Raw genomic sequence first — 22,729 nt, forward strand, 5'->3', positions numbered from 1 at the left:
CACGTGCAGCCAGGTATAGGACTGCGGACAATTTTGAGCACCTGGGGTGCTCAGCAAAAGCCTATACACGCTACTACTTGAGCTACCGAGACCGGCAGTGCACCAAATGGCAATCCATATCGTGCAGTGTTCTGCGTATTGGGCATTTGTCATACTGACAACTCCTATTCCCTACACTAAGAGTCTAAACAAAAATATTGCTTTAGCAAATGATATATAACAAAAAAATCAAATCAAAATCATCAGCTCAAAACACATGTGGAATATGTCGCTCATGTAGGGCACAAGTGTGACTAGAATTCGAGTATATTACGTATATTTACGTGTACTTACGCATTTTTATTTATATACCCGTACGTGTTATTACTTGTGATATATTGTGCGCCAGGTCCACTAAATTGAGGTGCCCCTCTAAGAAGGGTGGCATGACTAACACGACGTTCACTGACTCCATGCCTGCATGTATCCCGGGAAATCCTTGTCAATGAGAACCACATCGCCTTTTTGCACATGCTTCAGGAAGCCAGAGTTCACAATAATGTAAAAACATGTAGCCCGGCCACCGTACGTTTTCGAAATGAATGGTAACATGCCTCCTATCCTTTGATGCCTCTTGTCAGTCGCGTCCACGTCTGATGTGCTTTGCGGTATGCATCAGGAAAGGCCGTGGAAATATAAAAAGGGCTGTTTGCAAAATCGCTCGTTTTGTTACCGACGAAATGCACGACGCACTGCATACGACAGTTCTCTTCGTTGGTGCCCACTTTTCTCTTGGCTGCAACACGCGTTTAAAGGTTAGTACTCCTCATCGTGAAATAGAATGCGCTGCACACTGTAAATTTGGAGGCGTAGATGAACTTATTCAATTCAATGAACTGTTGTGATCCAACGTTCTCTCCTATCCTTCCCGTGTGGCTTTCCGAGAAACGGGTTACATGAGGCGTGGCTATCATCGCGTTGTTTGTTGTGCAGCAATAGTTGCCTCTCGACGACCATCGATTAGGATTTTCGTTTTCAATGGCACAACATGCGAAAAATTCGACAAACAGAGAATGTGATAGCTAACGAGCCAGCGAAACAGAAGAGAAAGCTATGGCCAACGCGACAGCGGATGTATGCGCGCTCCCGCCACAGCGTGGTGCTCGCGTCGCTCCAAAGCTGTAGCGCAGCTCGTCTATATGTGTATGTGCGTGTACCATGTTCATATTTTTGTAACCTAAAGAAGTGCAGTCTCGTGCACAAAAGTCTTGTTTACCATTTGTAAATAAAAAAGTTGCTCCTACCGTTTCATATCACTCTTTGATTTACTCACGACCAGCAACTTGACATCTCCTATTTTTCTGCCTTCGTATCTAAAATTAGTTAACTAACTTTTTAACTCGAAGTTTTTGGGGAAATGTGATAGCGAAACTGGAGCCGGTCGTTATTTAAAGCCACCTTTGAGATATGAATCACCAGATTTTGTAATGCAATTGAGCCGAAAGCGAAACCAGGCGCATCAGGAGCGCGAGAAGGACATGATCGTGGACGGCTTGTCTCTGCCACAAACTGGTTTATCTGGCAAGGAGGTCAGCGCCCCCTCGCTTCCAAGCTTGTGGACTTACGGCGTGGAATCGACGTTGTTCTCAGTGCGCTCGAGATGCGCTTGTTTCGGTTTCGGCTCATTTGCATTGCAATATTTGGTGATGAATCTCTCAAACCACCTGCTCATTTCATAATTTTTGAAAAAGAGTGTCTTTAAGTAATGAATGTCACAAATTGTGCTACCTCACTTTTCCCCGAAAGGCAAGTGGTTGTCATTATGGCGATAAAGGCGCAGTGTCTAGCCCATCCAATGACACGACCGCAATCCTGTGTACGAGTTTAGTAGAAAACGAGAAGGCCATATCAAACCCTCGCTCGCGGCTCTTCCTTATTTTGCGGTTAGCTCCCCCATCACCAATGCAAGCGGATGAACACGAATTCGACCGCAGGATAGTTGAGCGAAAGAGCGCATTCCTGCACTGCTCCCCGCAAGAAATTTGTAAACCGAAACCAGTTAATTACTCGAAAAAATCACTAAAAGTCGAAGCTATTTTTTACTGGTTTGGCACTGTCTCAGAGTGACCATTGCTACGGCACGGTACCAAAGCCCGGCGAAGTAAAACAAAAAAGTTAGAATGTTTATTTAATTAACGAGCGCATGCAAATGAGAAACTGAGCGGCCAGTTTATGGCCGGCGCATCAAGGATGCTAACCGAAAAAAACGTTTCCGGATAGGTGGCGCCGTTTTCGAATTATTCAGCCGGCGGATTTTCGTGAAGTACCCTGTGTATATATATCGTATTTTCCTCCTCTCTTTTTCTTTTCATCACATCGCAGCTTCACTGACAAAACGTGCAGCCCGATCTTAGATACAGATCACGAACAGATGCCCCATCTCCTTTCTCTGTATCACCCGCTGGACGTCCGAAGTGTTCAGCTTCAAGATCGCACGTATACCTATAACACCACCTTAAACGCGACACTTTCTAGGGTGCATGGATTCCTTGTGCCACCACTATTATTTTACACGCCACTGTTACCTGCAAGCTGTATCAATCCTCACCGCACTGCGTAACATTGCAACGCGGGAGGTCCGGCGCGCAAAATTATCATGATGTACACTGGGGCCACCCTTTCACGCAGGGAGCCTTTTCCAAGTATGTAAGCTGAGTTATCGAACGTCGTCGTTATTATGTATGAGCATGCTGTTGTAGGATGGAATGATAAGTTATAGCGCTGCCAGGAACTTCGTGACGGGGTAATATTCCGAAGAAAGTCTGTCCTTGACTGACCTTGTATATAGGCTTCGAACCGCCACTGATCAGGTGCCAGCATAGGTGGGGAAGTTACTTTTATTTTGTAGTGCACTACCGTTACTCACTACTTTTTCGAAAAGTAACGCGTTACGTTATTCGTTACTGTTGCGGTAGTAGGTAACGCGTTACTAACGCCGTTACTTCTGATAAGTAATGCCGTTACTTTTGCATTACTTCACCAGTTGTCCTTATAATATGTACCATTTTTGGTTGAGTCACATGAGTGCATTCCGCAAATCAATACAAGCAATGTTGGGCCCAAACAAGGGTCACGCATGAACACAACTTACATGTACGATTTATTGCAACGCAGAAGTAGTTGATGTGCAAAATTATCATCGGTGAGCTTCGCCCGTAGGGCTGAGAGGACGCCTAATGACCAGTGAGTGCCCCTCGTCAAGGTTGATAGAGACGGTGACCTTTTATCTCATACAGTACAAATCCAAACAGCCAATCCCTTGGTACTTTGTTGCTTGTTCAGAGGGTAGAGGCTATTTTTCTGCCGCTTTTGCCCCATTCGTCCGAAAGATACCAGAGGGAGTGAAAAACAGAGGTGGTAAACAAAGGTGACACCTCAACCAGGGTATGTCAACAACCCTTCTTTTGCGTTCTTCGTGGGTGTCGATGTGACCTTCTTGTCATTGTTGAAGATGAATAGAAAAAATCGGGGATTTTCCCGGATTCTGCAGGCACGGTCCTCGCTCAAGCTTTCAAGTTCCCGAACACGCAGTAACGCATAACGCCGTTACGCGTTAGTTGTTAAAAATGTAATGACGTTACGTTACTCATTACTTTTCTCCCAAATGTAATGCGTTACCGTATTTCACTACTCGAATGTAACGCGTTACCGGTAACGCACTACTTTGTAACGCGTTACTCCCCACCTATGGGTGCCAGGCTTCACGAGGATTGTTTTGGGTGAAGCATCCCATCCCCACACATGTCGCTGTGTTTTCATTTCTGCAGTTACACATTCACGCTCATTGTGTGTATAGACGTCCTTTCGCGCTAGAAAAAAGTGAAAAGAAGATAGACTTCTAGAGGATTATACGCGGGGCAACATGGAACAGTCCACCAGGCGATACGAACCCGGCCTTGTGCTCATCCTTAGATATGGTGTGCTCATCCGTTTTAACGTGTAAATGGTGAGCGACAAAGAGAATACAGTGGTGATAAGAATGTGTACAACAAAATGTCTCCGTAAAAGGCTACGATGTAGGTCCTCCTCTTCAAAGAGAGTGAATTAGATGAAGATGAATTGCAAGCAACTCAAAACAGGTCTATGAAGTAAGTTTTGAATGCCAATTCGTAAAGCGAATTTGTGCGCCAAGATGCGGCGTACAAAAAGTTACGAGCATCATATACACTACATCTTAGTATGCGGTAAGACTTCGTATTACATTACATGAACGAAACATGGATTAGGTTACTATGGCACAAATATGCGCGGAATATTGCTTAACATATCTAACACTATTTTTTTATAATATGCTCGAAAATATGTTGGATTAAGAACGAGAACTCTTGCAGTGTTTGACGCTCAGTAGACATATGACACATATGCACTTTCAGTCTTAAAGTGGCAGTCGCCTCCGGAAACGCGAGCATGAAGTAAGTACCACAATGTTTAACATTGTTCGTCAGTCTATTTGGCCAGTTTTCTCTCCCGAAAAGCGCATAGATATTAAATAAACGAGCTCTTTAGGTTAGAAATGCCGCTGCAGCTGGGGAAGCCCTAGTGGCAAATGCATCATGACATAGTTTGTGCACCAATCAGAGGGCACTTTTGTGAAGGGCGTGCCATGATTGGTCGGTTACAGTGTGACATTTTCTCATTTCTCCATAGAGGGAATTCCGCCATACTCTCAACATCTGGCGTCTGCTCTTGCGGGGTGTTTCACCAAATTGCACAAAAACTATGCCAGTAATTCGCATGAGATTTTCAGTACCGTGGTCAGTGATCAACTGGGAATAAAATGCCACCAGAGTTTCAAAATTCGATGGGGGATGAAGGCGATCGTCCCTTTACAATACAAATAAAGGCGTATCAACATGTGCAACGTGAGTCCTCGTGTAATCAATCTAAGTCGCAAGTCGTGAGGTAGCGACAACTAGTTCCTGACCCAGTTTCACGGCCTCCCATTGGTCAGCATCGTTTTCTTGCAGCGGCTGCGGTGTCTGGTTGTTTCTCCTTGGCTTCCCCCAGACGTTGTAAGGCACATGTCGGCACTGTTCCCTACGAAGTCGACCCAAGACGCACGACACCATTTTTAATTTTCTTTCTACATAACCATACTGCTTGCAAAAAATGACAAGTAAACTTCGGACAAATGGCCATCAGTCTGCAAAGTTTGGGGTGTGCCAAACCCAGTCTTGTATTTTTATGATGTGATCGAACGTTTGCTAGACTAACCCTGTACATCGCTCGACTCAATACGAACACCGCTCTTGTTCTTAGTTTTGCGGGCGTTTTGCGATTGTTGCGGTCACTTCTTTTCTGTATAGAGCCCCCCACGGTGTAGTCTCAGGTGAACGCGACTCCATTCGTGCTTGAGACCCCTGGCACAGCGCGTCATTTTGATTTACGGTTTCTGCGGAGACCGCACATCTGCAAAGCTTCTTCCACAGTTCCACGTGCCCAGTCGTTATAAAAGCTAGATTTTTACTAACGAGACGACGTTGTTTTCATTTCTTCTGTGTCGGGGCACTGCACAGGCTGTCATTAACCTCTCTATAGAGAACACTGTTTTGGTTCCGTGACTGACACTCTTTGTCCCTGTGCTCCCATTCGTCCGGTGACAGCTTGTTTTGCGTTGTTTAGTTCAGCTGTCACGCACATTTGCACAACATGCTCGCCTTTTTGCCGTCATAATGAGGGCTCGAAAAACAAAGGACGCCAAATAATAGTTGGGCGAGGGGTAATCACTTGATTGACGAGGCGGAGTTTGATACTCCGCCCCTTTGTACTCTACCAACATGCCCTCCTGGGTGAAGGTACGGAGGGACCCTACGGTTAAGTACAATAATCATGCACTTAATTTTGTCGGAGTTTTAAGTTGTGTGGATATTTCGCTCGCATTGCGTACGAACAGTGTGCTAAAAGGGTGCGTTTTATTTTTTTGTGTTTTCGCAATATAACCTGGGTTATACAAATTTAGTCATCATTGAACCGCCGTGTCGAGCTGTGTACCTAATGCTATCATGACGGTATCTTTATAAATGCCGTGATCATAGGCGTCGTGACCGCTTTGAAATTATATTCTAGGTAAAATTCACTACAAAAATCATATGGAACGGTTCATAAACATTTTTCTGCTTTCGATAACACGCTTTCCAGAAGGAATGGATGAGGTGATCTCCTTTGTGCACAATTCCATCGAATGTCTCATCCAGATTTTCATCCCCCGTCATCCATTTTTTTTTTCTTTTACTGTGACAAAGAGCAAAACACATTCCCCTTGCTTCATGACATATAATACACGACATACCTAATAGCAGAGATCGGAATGATTTTTTTTTTATTTGCTGGATATATTCCCTGGAATAGCGAGTACGACAACTGTTTGCTTGAGAGTACTAATTGTTTACAATGTTGATGGCATATGCCTGTACGTTCACATCTGCTGATGCTGCTGTCTCCTGTCTCACCTCCTTCTATGATATGCCGAGAAAAAAATTGGCGGACAGAGTCCGTTCAGAATACAACGAGTGGCTGATTTCGTTGTGTTGCGTGGTGAAGAACAAATGAAACAAGGAACGAATGGTTCTCGCTTGCTGTATTTGACTATATGAGTAAATTTCATAAAGTGGTTCAATAAAGTGTGAGCGAACGTATAGATCTGGGACCCGATCTTGAACTCTCACATATCAAGCGTTATCGTTATATTTGAAGTTCGCGCGCTCCAAAGCTGCTTTGATAGGCTCGCGCAAGAGCTCATGGCGAATCACGGTGCGAGGTGACGCATTTAAAGCACGTTATGCAATAACGACAAATGGAAGGTCGGGCCCCTGGACACGCCGTTGTGACAACATGGCGGTCCAGGGTGACATGTTGTATAGGGATGTCGCCGTCCATGCGTCCGCGAATGCAGCATACGACAATCCGTGATGCTAAGTTGTGCGACTCGTTGCACGACGTGTCGTGGGTTTCGTCGCACATGTGTCTTGCCCGTAATGAATTGTGCGTCTCTATCATTCAAAAGCGAGACCCACCGCCACCGGGAACCACATAGGTAGCGGGGAATGTTATTATCATGTGTCTCGGCCCTTCCTTTGCTTTTGACCTCCGCGCTCCAGCATACGGAACAGTCAACGGCGATTCCAAGGTAAGGGTAGTGCGGTAACTTTGTGAAGGCATTCTTGTCTTGGAGGTGTTGAAATCGTAGTAGGCGTTCCCCGCATGAATAGCGGGAACACATTATTTCATTGTTTAGATACTTATCCATCTTTCGATCAGGTTCCGAGATCTATGATGTCCGGGTCGTCCTGCGTCCGTAATTATAGCGTTATTGTCTTCCAGCTGATCGTAAGCTTGTCGACAGTGTCTTCGATGAGGCTGCACTTTGTGAACTAGCGTAAACCCTGCAACTCCCCGCTTTCGAGTCAGTGGAGGTACAACCTCTGCTTTGTGATCGACAACTCGATAGGAAAAAGTGCCGCAGGAGTGCAGCACGTGTTAACCAAAATGCTGCACCTTATTCATCGTCCCGTCCTCCGTGAAACAGACGACGTAATTGGGTTAGCTGTGGAACACGATGCAAGGTATATCTAAACAGGTAGCGTAACTCCCATAGACCCCGGCGTCTTCAGAATGACGCCATGATAGAGACCGTCAGCGCCACGCATCCGTTGCGCGGACTACTACGATTGTAATTAAATGACGTCAGAGATGACGTCAGCAGTATGAATAATAAGTAGCATATATTTTGCCCCGTTTACATTCGCGCACTTCGTTTGCATTGTATTCCCTTTCCCTTTTCCTGACCGAACCATACTAGTCACCCAGGGTAACGATACCAGACGAGAACAGATCAAAATAAATCCTATCAGGTTTAATGACACATATCAGTTCGAAATACATACAGTTATCACAGATTTTGACAACTCCAAACTGAAGGGCATCGTGATGACCACTCAGAAATTAGGAAGGTTCCCTGAAGGTACATTTCTCACCTAGAGCTATATGTAAACGTAGTGATTAGACGTTTGCATTTCCACATTGGGTGGCCATAATGGGTCCATTGCAAAAAACATGACATCGTTGGTGCACAGGTGATTCCTGCAGCACTCACGCGTGCATGGCCGGTCGAGCCATGACGAAATCTTTTTTTCGCGGGGCCAGCAACAGGGGATGCATTGCATTCATCTGTTCACGCGTGTTACTCTCGGTCTACAGCTCCTAGATGTGAACGTCGTTTCCTGTTTAACCCAGAAAGTGTGCGAACTCCGTATTACAATACACGTACACACGGCACGGATACAGAGATGCACGGATAAACAAGCCCAGTGACACATGCTCAGGGGAGCAGGATACGGAAACGTACTCTGGTGGTAGATGGTTTCGTATATGTCTACGAGTGGGGCAAGAGCAGTGTCGTACATAGCGCCGCCGTATGCACTACTAACACCGTATTCGCTTCTTTTTCTCAGTAGCGGAGTAGCGATCGCGCTGCGTTTTAAATTGGTGACGGAAAAAGTATTTCCGCTACAAAGAGATGTAGCGACGGACTCTTTCTCCGCTACCGCTACTTTTCATAATATGGAAGACGTGGAACACAGACAGAAAAAGTGAGGTAACGATGAAGCAGAATTTCCTTCTTGTTTGGGTTGCTTCTTAACCAGACAAACTGGTGTGACAGTCTTCCTCAGTTTCACTAACTTGCATAAGCTAAGCGCAGTTAGGAATATAATTTGGGTTATGCTGTGCGTTTTCTAACTTTTGAGCTCGCACTTGCGAAACACAAACAGGTAAATAATGTATAACGTGCTGCGTAATATCGGGTACTAAGCTAGTTTCCGTCATACAATCAGTTGCAAAACTATAGTGTGACCGTGCTGATAGGATACACATTTAAAATTCTGTTTTGCAGCTTTACTGTTCGGAGCAATAAACTAAGCGTCGTTTTTTTTTTCTTTTTTTGAACAGGACTACGAAAATATAACGGACACACAATGAGATATCGCTATAGCCATTCATTGCATTCCAAACGTACCACAGGTGAAGCATTTCTTGCGAGATAGCATTACCTAAGCTTACACAGATTGCCGAACGCGGTCTAATTATTCTCTCACATTCCATACGTTACACTGTGGGTATATGAGGCAAACAAAATGAATAAGTAATATTATTCGGGAGTCTGTGTATGACAACATGCTTATTAATGCTCTTTGCACACTTGCTTGGTGGCGCAAAAGAGGCGATTACCCTTAATTAAAACAATTGATTGTTAACAGCGTTTGACATGTTCAGGGAAAAGCTAGATGATTTCCCCCCTCCCCCCTTCTAAATGTTTCATTACGGAGGTAACCTCACACGGGTAGACTCTTCCTGAGGAACTCATGCTCCCGAAAAAAAAGCGTATTAAACGTAGATTTTCGTATAGTAAAGCGTTTTGTATAAGAGAAGCCGTGGTGCGGAAGGGAAATGGGCGTGGGCGCCGCCTGGATTTTTTTTCAGGGGTGGGGGGCAGTGTAGAATGTTTGGCATTATCTACATTACCTTGGCTCAGAAACCCTACGTTTCTGGAAGCCATGGGGGGGGGGGGCAACGACCCACTTTGCCCCCCGTGACGACGCCCATGAGACCGTGAGTAGCCAGCAACATTAAGTCGTAATTCCTGTGAGACCTAAGTTTTGGTGCAGTATGCCAACAGCATTACATTGGCCCTGCCGAGAGCAAAGATTATGCCATTCGTTTCGTCTTTTCACCTCCTGGCAGCCACTTATTGATGGCTCGACCCGTGGTCGTTTATGATAGCAGTTGCGGCATTTGACCAGAGGGAAAACTGTTCAATCCGTGGACAGGAAGCAGACGGAATAGTTTGAGGTTGGGATCCGCGGATATATCGGACAAAATACTGTAATTGCAGAAAAACCGCTGTGTGTTTCAAACAATCTGACGGCAAAAATTATTAAATGCACACATGCGCTATGCACAATAAATTGTCTTAAATGCGCATAATCTCAAGGTCAATATCAATGTAAAATAATATATATTGGCTGTAAGCAGTGGTACTTTATGTAGTGGTACTGCGTGTGAGGGATCTTAAATATTGCACCGTCTTTAGATACTTTTGACAACCAGATGCCTATACGGTAAGGTGTTGCACAGAGAAGGGTACGGTAGCGGCATATTTACGTTACTTTTATTTGGCAGCGGTAGCGGTATCGCGTTACTTTTTCAAATTTGTAGCGACGCTAGTATTGCGCTACCTTTCCGTGGAGTAGCGGTATTTCGTTACTTATTTTTGGTAGCGGGTACAATACTGGGCAACAGACAGTTATATTGAAATTATGAGTAAACTATTAGTACACACAAAAACCATGCGCATATTGCAAATATTTTTTGTTTACGATCGTACCTCTGCTACCAACAACCAGCATCGCTCGCGCCTCACGATGATAGCCGTGCCGGTAGGTCTGATTTGGTATTTCTGCCGGCTTTCGCTACCAGTTTACATTTACCCTGAACGATGCTTGTCAGCGATCTGGTTCTCCTGTATTGTGGCAATCAGTTTTATCGAGACAGGCCGGTCCTTGCTCTTTGAGTCAACTCATAAAACAACATTCCCGCAAGGATTTCGACACTTCGCCAAACGTCTGTGACAACCGATCTCCGGCCCACACTTCTTTAATCGATTCAGATTTTATGTGCTTTGCACGACGGCAGCACATCTCGTGCACTTGACACCCGTTTACACACACGCACACAAATCTATCTATCTACAGGGTTAACTTAGCAAAGGTTACACGTTTCGGTCGCGTCGTAAAAATAGGTGACGTCGCTTCAAATGTTGCACACTTATAGTAATTTGTCTCGAGTTTTATTGTTATTTTTTATTATTTTTTTCAAACGGTATCAGTTTGTAGAAAAGAAGTTAGAGTCCAAGCAAATTCTCACCTCACGCATTTCCTATGGTTTATACCGCCCGAAGCGTCATGTTTTCCTCTCTCTGCTTCACGTTCACATCACCGCGTGTATAGGTGGGGCTACCTCAAACCCTGCATCTGGTCCATCCGGTTGTTGGTTGTTCCATAGGGTTTGGTTTTGCTTCGTCTCCAGGCAGCGTCACTTATACGTGGTGTTATGAACGTGAAGGAGACAGAGGAAAAAATGCGGTTTGCCTGCGGTATAGACCATAGGAAATGCATGGGGTGAGAATTTGCATTGCTTCTAACTTTTTTTCCACAAAGTGATAGCATTTGAAAAAAATAAGGGTACAACTCCGGGCGTATGACTATCAGTCTGCAAAGTTTGAAGCGCCAGAGACGTCATGTTATATTTTTACGACTCGAACGAAATGTGTAACCTATGCTAAATTCACCCTGTATCTATGCTCCCACATTTCCGAGGCAAGATGGTGATTGTCAGCCAGTTGTGATCACATCTCTGCGGCGAATTAACCTGAGCCAGCGTAAAGAAAAAGCGCCATACGTAGAAGGTGACCTACATTTTTGGTGGGGTGGGGGACTCTACCCTCCTATAGCCTCCCCCCCCCCCCCAGCTACACCCCTGGGTAAAAGCATCCGCTCGTTGGTGGTAACCAAGGTTGTGGTGAAGGCTTGGAGGTGGTGGGTTCGAATCCTACTACCAGCTATACTGTCTGAGCTTTTCCCTGGGTTTTCCTGCAGTCCTTCCAGGCGAATGCCGGCACAGTTCCCCCAGATGTCGGCCCAGGACGCACACCAACCCCCCCGACCCCCACTCCTCCCTGACTGTAATCTCTCCATCTGTACACTTCTGCACGTACGTCTCTCATAGCCACAGTTGCTTCGCGGCGCTAACATGGATTTAAAGAGAGAGAGAGAGAGAACTTCACCGCATAATGCGCTCCGACCCAACCATTATCCAGACCCCTGTTGAAAACGAGAGGCGCACGCCTTTTTGTGACACTTACGCAGTAGTGTTAATTGTAACAAAAAGTCGTACGCCGGCGCTTTCCACAGATCACGAGTGATAACGGTATCATTCTGCGCAGTGATTGGCCTTCACCGCGTTATGTGGTGAAGTTGTGTTTCAAGGGTGGCACTCTGTTAAAGGGGCAATAAACAGGTATACAAGGTGCACTTTTTTTGATGCAGTCTGATTCGTTGCTTACGGTGAACGTTTTGCAAAAAATTGTTGTCGCAAAAAAGTAAATAATAGCTCTAAACCGACCGAATATTCACCGCCTTCCCTACCCCATACCAACAACGACAATAACACCTCTTTCGCGCTCATGCCTCGCCTTGCGATGTCGTGGCGATGATAGCCACACTTCATTTTGACGTCGCGCACCTTCAACCATTCGAAATGCCGGTCACTTATACATTGATTTTGTTGTAATAGCGGGTAATGAGGTCAATTCTAAACATCTGCCCACTTGTCAATCCCGAGGTAGCCAGATCAAACAGTACCAAAAACCCACAACGTTCCATTTCATGCGCGCGCTATGTTTTCGGTGCTGTATCTCTCTGCGATGTCACCGCGATGCTCCCGCAACCGGTTCCTTCGCGAGCTGCAGCTTGCTTCAATTGGGCCCGTCATTGGCTGGGAGAGCGAAATCTCCCATACCGTTTTCTTTTTTTTTTTTGGCTATAGTCGTGACGACGCCCACTTCTGTGTGGCCAACAACGGTGAGCCTATCCTGCCATCACCCCCCCCCCCCCCCCCACCGCTTGGAATGATGTGTTGCTATACGTTGGAACGTTGTGACGTGTACCGGTTCCACGGATGATGGAGAGACTTACGCGGAGTATGCTCTTTGAATGACATATTTTTGTGGTAAAGACGCTCGCTCGAAGTAAATGAATTATATATCTGGATATCATAAGCCACGTTCTTTTATGGACCATAATAATTGGAGAATGTTCGTCGCGCTGTTTAGTGCCCCTTTAATTTAAGAGTGGTAGTGTAGATGTTGTTCAGTAGAGGCCAAGCTTATTTCAGTTCGCATACGTGGAGATACAGGTTTTAGGTAATCTGTGTATATGAAAGGCATTCGTGACGACTTCACTAACCTCCAGTGAAAATTTGGATCCGATGTCTCTCTTACCGCATGAGCTCGGCAGTTCCACCACTGGCGCGACGGGCTAAAGAAGAGTGATATATATATTCTGAAAAAGCATAGAGAATGACTTTGAAAATGTACAAAATGCGAACGGAACGAGTCGTTGAGGAATGGCCCAGCTGGCCCAAGCAACGGATGCCGTGCAAAGACACATGTCGGATACAAATGCAACGATCATAAAACGTGTCACAGTACTGCACAAGATGCGGACGAAAGTCGCGGTACACGGAGTGCAACACGAGTCGTTATATTGTATTCTTGCATTATCGCCATTTAAAAGAAATGGACCTCCGATAAAGGTTGGCCAAGCAGCACGACAGCGCGCATTGCGACAGTGCAAGGCAGCACACACTGGAAAGCGTAGGGCGATGCCAATGGGTTTAATTTATGGAGTCTAGTTTGGACGTGCGTCGTTTGCCTGTCTTTTTGGGGAGCGGTCATGGCACGGTTGGCTTCTAATAAGCACCTATGTTTGTCCTCTCCTGGCTCGTCCCAGGAAAAGATTAATGATTTCTGGAAACAGGGCGTGGATTGCTCGCCAATCGTTGCCACGGGATGTCATACGTCTGGAATACAGTTGTTAAGTGCAGCTATGGACGCTTTTATATAGAGGCCTACAGTATAGTGTGGATGCCACGTTGGCTGTGCCTGGACGGTGTGCGCCCAAATCTCTAAAATGCTATAGATTGGCCTGCACGTTGAAAACACACAAAGAAGAGCTTCGTTGCGTAACAAGGTCAAGCACTGCATATATTTGTTGTCACTCCTGATTTGAAGAGGGAGGCGCCAGGCGTACGTCGTTCTGTTACCATAAATATGAATGCAGTGTGTTACAAAAGGTCGTCTCCTTCCATTTTCAACAAGTCGGGAGAGTGATTGGTTAGGAGGATGTTACGTGGTGAAGTAATCTGGAATCTAGTAGTTCCGCGAGGTTCTAGATCGCCGCCACGACGCTCTCAAAACCGAACTTCCCCGCATAACACGACGAAGGCCAGCCTTCGTGATGATGCCGTTATCACTCCTGATTTGTGGACAGCGCGGAGAGTACGCCTTTTTTGTGACGATTAGCGTGTTTGCCTGAGTGTCACAAAAAGGAGTATGCCTCCCATTTTCAGCAAATCATGGGAGAGAACAATGTCATTTGGGATGATGGTTGGCTAGCAGCGTGTTATGCGGTGAAGTCCTGGTTTTAAGCACACATACGTGAAGCCAACAACGGCAAGTCGGTTCTCGTCACCACCACCACCACCACCTGGTTTTAAGCTGGTCATTCCTTCATCCTTGCTACAGTCGTGACGCTGCCCACATAAGTGAGGCCAGCAACGGCAAGCCGGTCTTCGTCACCACCATCGCCACTATCTGGTTTTAATTTTTCCTCAGACGCTTTCAGACATATGTCGGCACAATTCCTTTAGAAGTCAGTCCAGAACGCACATTCCCCCAGGGCGTTACTGGTGACGTTGCCCACCTTTGTGTGGCCGACAACGGCGTGCGCTTTCACTGCCACCACTACCACCGCCACCTGGTGGTTTTAAGGTGGAGGAATCACAGTGTTGCTAGTAATCATTTAACAGCTAATGCGAAAAATATTTCGATCAATCACTATATACCTCTTGCATCGAAATGAGCATTTCGAACTTGAGCACCTTTGCAAAAGTAAACGTGGGGCCTTCATGTCCCTGGCTCCGTTAGCATAAACACGCCGACCAAGTATTTTCAGTACCATCTGACCTAATTTCAAGTTAGCACTGTGCAGTATCCGTCCTGTACGCTTCCTTATCGACGGGCCGCATTGATCTCTTCATTGTGACATTCACGCCAGGAGTGCGGTCAATAAACCCTACCGAATCCATCAGCAAGTTTGCGAAGGGTGTCAAAGTGCTATGTTGACCAACGCGGTGTTCAACATTGCAACAGTTCTTGAAGTTTCGAATAGCTTCTACTTCAAAGCCATTACTGCTCGATAACTGCACAAGGTCTTCACTGTTCACGTTGCTTTCTACATATTGTCTGTGTGGTAATATATATGCCTCAAAATTAGCTTAATTTTTTCTTTGAACAGCTACCCGCGTGCACTGATTTTGTTTGTTTCATCGTTTACTTTCCGCGGGTAACCGGAAAAAAGACACCTGTCTTCAATAGAAAGAAATACACTGTAACTTTGCCCTGCAAGCAAAATGAAGAACGATATCCTGACCCGGATCAGATATGAGGACGGCAAGTGCATCGTGTTCCTGCCTATTAGGCAGAAGACGACAGAATAAGCGATGTTAAGGGAGTGAGCGCAGGCGAAAAAAAGAAGAAAAAAAAAGTGTTGGGTGTGGACGCCGAGAGCTCCATAAATCAAAGATTCCATCCTCGATGGGAGCTTTTAATATCGGCTAGCGTACTTGCTTGTTACTCGTCATCAACGTCTGCTGAATCAAGGCAGCGTTAAAGAAATTAGAGAAAGGGATGCGTAGGACACCACGCGCAAGTGAATCCATGATCCGCGCGATTTCTTTTCAGAACTTGTTTGCGAGTCTGGAGGACATGTTCATATATAGAGCGTGTACTGGCGTAGTGTGGCGCAAAATTCTGCCTGATTGTTCACTCGTGAAACTGCAGTGGTACCGGTATATTGAAATAAGAATATCCCAAGCAGCACTGTATCTTACTCAATATTGGCTGGATATTGGGCCAAGATGCTGTGCTACTTGGGCGATATTTTGTCCCCCTGCTCGTCCGTCCTTTGCGTGAAACTGTTGCAACAACTGATGGGGAACTTTGAGGACTGACAAGATAACTAGACGAAGTTCTTCCAACCTTGTCGTTACTGACTCTTCCTCAGTACCTAAACCAGGCCTTTTCCTCGTGTAAACTGCGGACGATAGCTCATATCTTTAGAATTCTGTCAAATTTCATTATGCCATTGCAATCCACGCGTGTCGTACCGTATGCTCGCAAAATATTGTTTCGCTATGTGAAGTGGAAGTGTCATAAACTTAATGTCCAGTTTAGAGAAGTATGACGTCATGGGTTGCCCATCCTACCCTGGTGTCTGGCAACACTGCTCCTCGAACGTCGATTTCCTTCTCGCCACAGCTACTGGTAGTCTTCCAAGGACGCACGAAGCACGGCACATAGAGTAGAGACGCGCGTTGTTAGTAGGAGACAGACGCCAAGGCACCCGGTGATGTCACCTGCTCTTGGAGAATACGAAACTATATGATGCTCTGCGGTTTCTTTCGAAGAGTTTTTGAAGCGCGTAACGTTCACTGTCGGTAGTCATATTTTACGCACTGAGTATACGAGTAAGAAATAACGTGCCTATACAGGGCGCCCCAGAAAACGTGTCATTGAATTATTATAAGAAAACTACGCCACCTAGAATCATGCGGTCAACGGCATTTCTTTTAACTAGGTTTTTGCCACCTCCTGATGTGAATGTCATCTAATGTGAGTTTTATTATGTAAATTTTTACGAACTGAACTCGAAAATTTGCCAAGTAAAGGTCGCGTTTTTATTCCACCAATGTAAAGCGCGTGCCGAATTTATTCAAGTGCATGGTAATTTACACGGACGTTCAGGAACTATCCCATCGGAAAAAAATAGTCGAACATTATGCTTTGCGGAGCGTCCAGAGCATAGCGCTGGACGAGTTTTTGCGGGCCCTCGTTGTCAGTCCGACGAAAGGAGGTTGCTAAACTCGGCCCACTCAGGGGAGTAGAAAGAGATCAGACAAGGATGGCTGATCGCATCCGGCTTCTTCTGGAATCATGCTTTCCCTCTCCCAGTTTCAAGAACTGTCACTTTTTCTGCTATCCCTGTACAATCTACTATCCTACTTGTATGTATATACAAATGAGTAAATAAGCCGAAGCTTTGTGGCTGCACGTGGGGTATATGTTTATATGGCCGACCCTAAAGCGTGTCACATCCCTACGCTGTACCGATGAAGTCTACTGAGGGACGCTCGCATGTTTTCCGTAGTGGGTAGTTCTCTTGGACTACCCAAATCCCAGAGCAAGAGGGTTAGCTTACCCCTCCTTCTCCTGTGCCACAATCATCTCTCCCCTCCCTCTTTCACCCTCCCCTCTTCTTCCTCCCTTGGGTGCACCCAGCCTCCATTCCAGAGCAGGCTGACCGCACCTTCCCCCTACATCACCCCACCCTAAAGCGTGTCACATCCCTACGCTGTGCCGACGAGAGCCAACAAGCTCGCAACGGCCGTCCACAGTTGGGATTTTGGCACGCTTGACATAGAAAGATATATCCAACGTGCAGCCACAGAGCTTCAGCTTATTTATTCATTTGTATATGTACTTGCTGTTTTTGCACTGCGGCCTCTAGAGGTGTTTCTAACACCCTGGAACACTGATGTCTCGCCGAGACACACTCGCATGCTTGTGGCACGCTTGACTTGTAAACACATACCTCACGTGCAGCCATGGAGCATCCGCTCATTTCTCTATTTTTATCTGTACTTGCTGGCTTTTCACTGCGGCCTCCAGAGGTGTTGCTAACACCCTGTAATATTGATGTCTCGCTGTTGACACACTGTTGGTGCCGACCCTAGAGGGCGTCACATTTTTACGCTGTGCCGAAGAGAGCCAACCAGCTCGAAACGGCCGTCCACTGCTGGGATTGTGGCACGCTTGCCTTGTAAACACATACCTCACGTGCAGCCATGGCGCATAAGCTCATTTCTCTATTTGTGTGTATATATATATTTGTAGTCCGTACCGGCAGTTTGAGTCCATGAGAAACGCACTTGGATACGCCACCTCATTTGAAGAAGAATGGCGTTTTAAACAGGGGCGAGACTTCCATACAAATGTATGTCGGGGACTTCATGGCGGCTCTTCCTTGCACAAATAATATCGGTAATCACGGTTGAATCTGTCTCCGCTGGAGCGTTTACGGTGATGACATGGGAAGCGTAGCTCTGCGTGAACTCACGCTTAATACAGCACTTATTCTTTGTGATGTGTACATCCTCAGATGTGGGTACTTGCATAATTCGGAGACGGTAATTAGTCTATCTGCCATATGGTTGCGTCACGGCTCTTTCCGTAATGTACATAGTGCAAAATAATGCAGACATTATGACGGTGTGTGTGATGAGAGGCTACGTAGCGTAACGCGGTGGTGTGATGGAAGACAGATGGCGACAGTATTGTGGAGAAGAGTAGGGCTAAAGAGTTCTAATATTGTGGATAATGGGAAGACAGAAGTCGCAGTAAGCCACGTACCCTCTAAAAACAGAATGTTGCCGCATAACTTTCTCATGCCCGACCACTGCACAGAATGATATCGTTATCACTTCTGACTCGAAGTGAGAGTGGGATATACGCCACTTTGCAACTCTTGACATGACTGCTAGGTGTCACATAAAGACGCACGCTTCCCACTTTTGAGAAATCGGGAAATGAAAATTATATAATTCAGAATTGGCTTGAAGCGTGCTATATGCCATGAAGTTCCGAGGTACAGTGCACACCGTTGTACCCTTGTGTCGTCTCTGTCCCGCCTGGATAAACGGCCATACTCCACCGAAAAGGTTCTTGGGTGCTGGCCAACAAATCAGCTCATACCTGCCATGCGCGCCCTTGTGCAATTTCTCGTCTCGACGGACCTCTCTGACACATTGTGACGCTCTTTGTTTTTGTGCATTGAGATTTCGCTTTTGGTGCCAAGCTAGGTGGTGATGTTCTCATTTATTCTGTTTCCATTCCGTTTCAAAGCGTCGAGTTTTGTGTAGTTTCCCTTTCTTTTCTTAATAACGCGTCTGGGAGTAGCCAGTCCCGAGTGGCTCGAGGCTAATATCTCAATTTTTTTTCTTTTAAAAATCAGTCAATCCGTTTTTAGAATGTATTGCTTGAAGCCTGAAGCCACGTGCGAAGCCTGAGAAAAAAAGAAGGAAAAAAATAAAAAAAAGACGGCGCGCGACTGCCGGTTCACTTGTGACGTCCATAGCTGCGTTTACGTAAATGCGACAGAAGCGTATCGTATCGACTTATCGGAACAAATCCTCTCCGACAGAACCACGTGAGCCAATCCACTGATCGAGATAGGTGCGAGGAGGTGCGATAACTCGATACGATGCGTTTCTGTCGCATTCATGTAACTACGGCTATGGACCGGAATATTTCGATATTTCGACGCACTGGAGTTTTATCCCTTTTAGATATTTCGATTGAGGGTTTGCACCAGCTCATCTTGTACATTTTTGCACTTTTGGATTCACACACTCTCGCCATTGTGTCATTACGTGAACCAATGTACTAATGAGACATCTCTTTTGTGTTTTTCAGGTGAGTTGGAACCTCATTTTTCCTGATCCTTGTTCAGCTTCCGGTGAGTGAAGAGAAGCCTCGATTTTCACGTAATAGCAGATTCACTGCCATTACGTGAACTTTCGCATTACTCAGGTATCGATATTGTCGAGTATCTGCGCTGTTTCACATAACCCGTAGATAATGTTGGCTATTTTCTCGAGCATAGCTACACGAGGGGCGTTAATGTAGTTGTGCAAGAAGCAACAAGGTCATTTCCTCTTGCTGGCACTGTTTCTTGCACCACACGTCGTTCCATTATTGGCATCATGTAGTACTACAATCTCGAGCAACACTACATTCCCGAGAGAGTAATAGTTAGCCCTCCGACATAGTTCTCTTTCCTTATAGCGCCCCTTTCCCTCGCCGTGCACGTCGCTATAAACAGCCGCTGTGGACGGGGCCCAAAAGTGCATGTGCTGCCCTCTCCCTTGATTTATAGCGGCTGTCTATCTAACCATCTACATGGGCTCATTATCGGAGGGGTCGACGGCGTTGATGGCCGTTACCATGACTACCAACGCCGCCGCGCGGTCCGCGTCACGCTATCACTCACGCCTTGGACGCATCTTGGCCTGGATTGGTTATGCGTGCACGTTTTGCTCTTTTCGGATGCTTGATGGCATTCTATAACATCTTTCGATGCAGAATGAAACTGTTTCCGTTGCAAGCATTCTAATGGTCGCGTCCGTCTGCTGAAGTCTTGCCTTTGCTGTTGCGCCCTTATTGGACAGTTGGAAGTAACGTTCGCATAGATTGAGTCTGAAAATTCATCGAGCTAACTTTGTGCGAGGCTGCACGAATAGCTTCCCTTGGAGACGCATGAAAGCACTGTCGAATAGGTGTCGGTAAATAGTTGCAAATAAGTAGTCCGTGGTCAACGCCTCTGGCTATACCGCAGGTTCAGGCTTTGAGAACGAAACTGATACTGACGCACGAAAGATTGGGAATAGCACAATCCCCGCACATATAATCTGGGCAGCATTGGAAACTGCATTATAACTTTATAAGTCGTCACTTTCAGGATGCCTTTAGTAAGACTTGTTTGTGCCGTCAAGTTTTTGCGCGGGTGCTGCATCAGGCTCACTGTCCCTCGCTAACCCTCCTAACTATAGTCCGATAACATAACAGTCCACCAGCAGCGAATGTTTTACTAATAAAAGAGGGCAGCGAAACTTTTTATACATAAGTTTGGAGCTAGATGACGCCGTGCTTAGGCCTGTCCGGAAAGTTTGCACGGTGAATGGATGGCCCTGTGTTTTAGGCACGCGGCCTATTTAGAACTAAACGTCCACCGTTGTTAAGCGTGTACAGCTCGTGATGCTCAATCGGGTGGAGGGCTGTTTATACTTAGTTGCCGGTAACCATTAGTTGGCCACTTCGTTATCCTGTCGCTGCAACTCGCCGTGCGGAAGAATTACCGTTTGTCTTTTGACAGGGACATTAATTCTTTTTTTTTCCTTCAAAACCATTGCCTTTGTTCTTTCTGTAGTACGCTGGATATACTGTCCGTACAACATAGCGTGTTATGTGCAGAAAAGCAGGATGGAAGATAAAAAAGAACAGAAAAAATACGAGACCCACTGGTAACTATAGAGGCATGAGTTATAGTTGCGGGAAAGATGCTAATTAGTGAGTCGTAGTGAAGTTACGCGGTGCTAATTTTCGGCGCCGGATGGTGTTTGTTTTCCGTTGTCTTTCGCTTTGAAGGTAATTAAAAGTAAGAGGAGCTGCGGTGTGGACCTTGTTGCTACAGTTGCAGTGATGGCGTGTTTCGTTGCTTTGTTCTATGTACTATCCTTCTTTTTATTATTATTGTTCAGTACGTCAACTGAGCTGTACTATTGACAACCGAAATGGCACTGCTCGCTACAAAGTGTTCATCGTTGAAACTGCTTCGAAACGAATATATTCAGCTCTGGCCACAGTGCCTGTTTTCTCGCGAAACGTTTAATTCCTCATTTAGCCTTTTGTTGTTGCTGTTCTTGTGCGTACATCATAGGTTGCCTGCTGAAGGTTCTGTACTGACTCTCAGCATTACATCAAAGCACTCCTGAACCTCGCTATTCGTTTCAGTTGCATGTTTGGCCAATCTCGCCATAACTTTGATCTCTTGACATACGCATTGAAATTGCCTCTTCCTTCGATGTGAAAGCGGATCACTTCCAAGTCAACCGCAGCGCGAAAGACTTTTTGCACCGGGTACCTCTTTTGAATGCAGCCGAGCGTGTCACCTTGGTTTAACCGCAACGAACACTTGCAGGGCGAACAGTAAGTTTTTATTGGTGGATGAATTCGAATTACCCGTCGGAATGTGAGAATCGTTGAAACGTTTGATTGGAAAAAGTCTGGGGTTTGAAGAGTTTGTTTCGGATAAAAGTCATTTCTCTCCAAGCATTTTTATCCTCCCGGTGATTTGCAGGTTTCAGCGTTCCTTGCGATATGGGCTTCCGTGCATGACGACAGTTATTGAGAGCAAGAAGAAACCTTTCCCTTTTTTTATTGTTATGTGCTGCGTTGAAGGAGATGCGGAGATACTGTACGAACGTTCGGGCTTCTGTAGGCATGAGACGCGCAGTGCATAGCGACTAAGCTCAAATATGTGGCACGTATTCACTTCGGGAGACATAAATACTTTACAAACGATGTAAGCCGAAAGTAAGATTTGTAGCAAACACGGCCCGTATACGAACTTCCGTTGGTTAGAGACTCTCTTTACGATGCTTCAAACTTTAATTGAACTCCTAGGTTCCTGTCGTACGTGCTAAATTTATTACTGACCGAAGGTGGTCCAAGTGCCAGGGGTACTCATGCATTATTACAATACTAAAACAGCACTGGCAACTACAACAAGTTTAAAACAGTTAAAATCGTCATGTTTCGATTTATTTATTATTACTTTCATTATTTATTTATTACCGACATGAAATGACAAAACTGGAACCAACAAATCATTCTGAAAGTGTGATATGACTCTCTTGGTATTCCATTTGCATTCCGGACTGTGCAGTAATGATAAGGAAGGGGTGGCGGAAAGAGCGTTATGTAAGCAAGTGTCCAAAGATAGAGCGCATGTGGCGTAAGGACTGCGCCAACATTGCCATCGCTACAATTACACGTAACTTAGCCTATTATGTCGCTCCATAGAACATGCAACCTTCAAGAAAGTTTTTTCGCACTTCGTCTTTTTACTTTGCATGGCAGCGTTCTTGCGCGGGAGTGCTTAGCTCCTCGGGAAATACGAAACGAGAGCACACCGATTGCATGCAACTTTTATCACGACGCTTTTAAAAGATCGAGGCA

The 22,729-nt window shown here is 45.7% G+C and overlaps 1 protein-coding gene across 3 annotated transcripts in view; it reads left to right on the top strand.

Annotated features, from left to right (window-relative positions):
• The window catches only part of LOC135378155 (protein tiptop-like), a 480,805-nt gene that overhangs the window by 193,699 nt on the left and 264,377 nt on the right, over positions 1 to 22,729 (top strand). The window contains exon 1 of one of the 3 annotated variants that reach the window (XM_064611070.1): positions 7,987 to 7,999. The exons of the other annotated variants lie outside the window; for them this stretch is intronic. The gene's annotated coding sequence lies outside the window, so the exon portion shown is untranslated. Of the gene's footprint in view, positions 1 to 7,986; positions 8,000 to 22,729 lie in introns of those variants that run through there. 3 annotated transcript variants of the gene reach the window in all.

The sequence above is a fragment of the Ornithodoros turicata genome, chromosome 1 (assembly GCF_037126465.1).
Source record: "Ornithodoros turicata isolate Travis chromosome 1, ASM3712646v1, whole genome shotgun sequence".
NCBI lineage: Eukaryota > Metazoa > Arthropoda > Arachnida > Ixodida > Argasidae > Ornithodoros > Ornithodoros turicata.